The 3,563-nt window shown below is 34.6% G+C and overlaps 1 long non-coding RNA gene across 1 annotated transcript; it reads left to right on the forward strand.

Moving 5' to 3' along the window:
* Positions 1-630: 630 nt before the first annotated feature.
* On the forward strand, positions 631-2,807 carry LOC120356619. The gene is made up of 2 exons (XR_005574089.1): positions 631-1,400; positions 2,709-2,807. It is a non-coding gene; the product is annotated as an uncharacterized LOC120356619 (long non-coding RNA).
* Positions 2,808-3,563: the final 756 nt, after the last annotated feature.

Consider the following 3,563-nt stretch of genomic DNA (forward strand, 5'->3'; position numbering starts at 1 on the left):
AAGGGCTAGGGTCCAGGTAGAATTATGCTTTTTGATATTTCAAAGGTGGAAAGATAGGTTAGGATTTTGCTTTGAAATTGCAATATGCTAGAAAGGGCTAGGGTCCAGGTAGAATTATGCTTTTTGATATTTCAAAGGTGGAAAGATAGGTTAGGATTTTGCTTTGAAATTGCAATATGCTAGAAAGGGCTAGGGTCCAGGTAGAATTATGCTTTTTGATATTTCAAAGGTGGAAAGATAGGTTAGGATTTTGCTTTGAAATTGCAATATGCTGGAAGGGATTAGAGGTTTTTCAAATAGTTATGTTTATTGATGTTTTAAATGTAAAAGGGGAGGTTGAGGGTTCGGTTTTTGTTTTGAAATGACAATATTCTGACTTAGTTATAGTGTTTTTTAACATCAGTTAAATAACAACTGTTATATTTTATTAATTATATTTTTCAAAAGTACTCTTTCTTTTATTAAATAAAATGATAATATATTGATTATTATATTGAATTTAATGATAAATCATCATTGGATAATAATATCTTCATCAAATAGAATGACAATTGGCTCCAGTTACAGTGCTCGGTAACCATCATCACAAAGAACGTTACATTCAAAGAACTGACTGAATGGAATGGGAAAAACCCGTTGCTAACACATGCACGATACGGTGCTCTCTGAGACAGAGAGTGGTTTGTCCAACTCGCAACTCCAAATGAATTGAAAATTTTAGGTTAGTGATTGTTTTTCCAAAAGGAGCAGAAATAAAAAATAAATACTTAGGCATAAAAGAAGAATTTGGCAATGTCAAAGAGAGAAGACAAGAGTATAACTATAGTCAGATCCACGTTATAATGGCAGGGGATAAAGATAGAAGAATAGCGATACCGATTCTCTGCATTAATTATATTTCTACACCGTCAAAAACATAATTGGCATCGTTGTGGACCTGGAAAAGTATAGTACCACCGGCTTTGTCGAATGATAGATAAGGATAGCAAAACCAAAGTTGATCAAATACTGTCATTATAACGTAGACCTCACTATACATCAAAGTCAACAAAAACAGTGGTTCTTGAAAACTTTTAACTTGGATAAAGAAGTGTTTCAGTGCTTTGAAAAGACTGACTTAAATGAATAAAAAAATTTATTTTAATGATACAAAGAAAGTACAATATTTTAATTTAGCAAGCTGTGTGAAATTGTTCCTCCCTCCAAGTGACAGAAAAAGGTTGTCAATTTTAAGACTGAAAAACATTTTGTTTGGAAATATTCTATCCAAAGTGTTGGTCATTAAGTAGACATTTGCCTATAATTTCTTATAAAGTTATTAGTTTTTACCAAGTAAGAGTGAAATGCATTGGAAAAAAAAGTTGAAGAGAAACCTCTAGATAAACTGTGACTATTTACAGGTAAGCATGGAAAACAATAATAAATTAGTGTGAACCAATAATGATAACATTTTTATTTCCACAAGAAAAGAACAAAATAAACAAACAACTTGTGCAAATGTAAGAAAATAACCAACTACTTATTAATACTAAGACAACTTTTACATCTACAAAATGATATGGCTCTATATATCATGCGGTTTCTGCCATTTATTTTCTTTTGTAACTCTGTATCGAAATAAGGTATCATGAATTTGGATTCATATTTAAGATGTTGAAGCGACAGAGTAAGTTAATAATTGAAGAGTAATTTTCAATTTCAAATTGGAGCTCATAACTTCAACAATTATGTGTCAATTCAAATCGCAATTGACAACTCTATTCACCCAATTATAAGTAATAGGCTGTCTGAAGGCATGCATAGCAAATTAAGAGAGTAATATTATAAAAATAAGAAAGTAGCAACAATTAAGGAAGTATTGAGACAAGAAGCTATCGCTTAGATAAGTTAAGAATCATGTGCCTGGTACTCCCGTTGGAAGTTTTATGACTTGAGCCAACTCCTCTGAATATGATTAATGAGTTGTAAAATCGCCTAAAAACTTTAGGTGCATTCATCTCTCATCATCATCCTCAGCAAAAAAATACATGAAGACTCATTATCAATTTCAAACTCCATTGTTCACAAAATATTTTGGCGTGACACCACTTTGTGCGGCGCAGCAGATGGTCTCTAGTTTGTTCTCTACTATCTCTGACTCACCAGCCACACTTTGCAGCGCAATAATATACAGTGAGTGGAGCCGCGGCCAAACTGTACGATCCTCAAGTGGAAGACACAGTTCTAAGTAAATACTGACCTTTACAAGAATTCCCAGGGTCACCCTGGTCCGGCTAACCTCAGTCAGCGTTTGGAGAGGACCGGAGTAGGATTTACTGCTCTCAATGTGGTGTCGGCCGGCCGCTCAAGGTTGGAACAGCAGTTTGGGGTGATCCCAAAGATGACTGCTACTGCAAATATTCACAACAGGGTTAACAGCTAGATGGAAATTCGATGATCACTACTATCCAAAAATTATCTGCCAGCCCGGGAATCAAACCCGGTACCTCCTCATTGCTAGTCAGGAATGCTCACCCTTACACCAAACTGACAATCTCTGGATAGCAGCGCTCATTTTAATCAAAGATTACAGCATTTTATTGGGATTCTCGTTTAATAATAATTATTCATTAATTAATTTGATGCAATTTCTAATTTATTTCTATTTGTAAAAATATAGACTTGATCACTGCTCTATCCTTAATACATTTTAATTGGTTTGTTTCCAGATGGCAAGCACTTCCAATGCACGCCCTAATCCCCCAAAGAGGAGGCGTGAGGAGGATGGGAACGTTGCCCCTCCTAAGAGAAGGTGCATTGCACCTCAACAGGCCCCTCTTAGACGATCTCAGAGGATAATACAAAGAAAGTAAGTAACTTATATGAATATAAACTATTCAAATCAAATTGATACATTATATTCTCTACTAAGTAGGTAACCCATGCTCCGCAAGGGTCTGTTTAAAGCACAAACAGGTTGAATTTAGTTTTATAGTTTCATGCTGATATCTTTCAATATCACTACTTTCAATGTTACTAACTGCAGTTATTATTTACAATGGGAAAACGAATTGATTGGGCTCCTTACTTTGCATCAAAAATCGAATAAAGTCACATTTTGAAAAAACCCTTCTGGCTCTGATTTTTCCATCTTTTTGGCCTTATAACATTTTAACGACTGATTGAAAAAATCCGTGCTAATCATGAGCTCATAGAGCATCATATTTTCTTCAATTTAATGTATTATTTCATTATATTATGCATCTCCCTATGATTGTTGCAACCATTATAGTGTTGAGTGTAAAATCTTCAGTTTAACAACAATAGATCAATTGACAAAGAAATTAGGAGGGAACACTTGGAACAAAATATTTGACTTCACAGTTTTTTTTGGACTAGTTAGAAGGTCAACATATCAAAATTCCTCAACCCTACCCCTTGTGCTTAAGGGATTGATTATATTATATGCCTTTATTAGGGCGGAGTTAGGACTCCTGGTCCTCTCTACCACACAACCCTTGAGGGTGGTTTAAAAGTTGCAATTTCATTTCTGGCTTACATGCATGTATCTTGGAAACAATGTA

Source organism: Nilaparvata lugens, unplaced genomic scaffold (genome assembly GCF_014356525.2).
Source record: "Nilaparvata lugens isolate BPH unplaced genomic scaffold, ASM1435652v1 scaffold7305, whole genome shotgun sequence".
Taxonomy (NCBI): domain Eukaryota; kingdom Metazoa; phylum Arthropoda; class Insecta; order Hemiptera; family Delphacidae; genus Nilaparvata; species Nilaparvata lugens.